Source organism: Zonotrichia leucophrys, chromosome Z (genome assembly GCF_028769735.1).
Source record: "Zonotrichia leucophrys gambelii isolate GWCS_2022_RI chromosome Z, RI_Zleu_2.0, whole genome shotgun sequence".
In the NCBI taxonomy this organism is placed as follows: Eukaryota; Metazoa; Chordata; class Aves; order Passeriformes; family Passerellidae; genus Zonotrichia; species Zonotrichia leucophrys.
This window is the reverse complement of record NC_088200.1, coordinates 64,377,482-64,377,880: the sequence shown is the minus strand read 5'-3', so window position 1 is coordinate 64,377,880 and position 399 is coordinate 64,377,482.

Here is a 399-nt window from a genome sequence, read left to right as displayed (position 1 = left end):
AAATGGTGTATGTTAGTGTTTGCTAAATGTAATACCAAGAATATACATGAAGTTGTTTTTCTCTTCCCACTCCCACCTTATGAAATACATTAAAATTCACTGGATCGTATAAGATTTTCTACCTCAGAAATAATTTCTTTCTCTTTTCTTTCTCAAATACTCCCAAAGATGTTAGCTACTGTTGATCAAACAGAAAATATGACGTGCTTCAAAGCTCATTCTATAGAGTATATCTTAATATTCAACTGAAAGGAAAATAACACTTACTTTACATCTGAAGTAAGGCAGGACATCTCAGACTGAAATCTGTTGTTTTTGATAGAGAACTATTGCATTTTCATATACAGTATCAACTAAATACTTTGGAGGAAAAAAAAAGGCTTTGCAGGAATTCTTAAA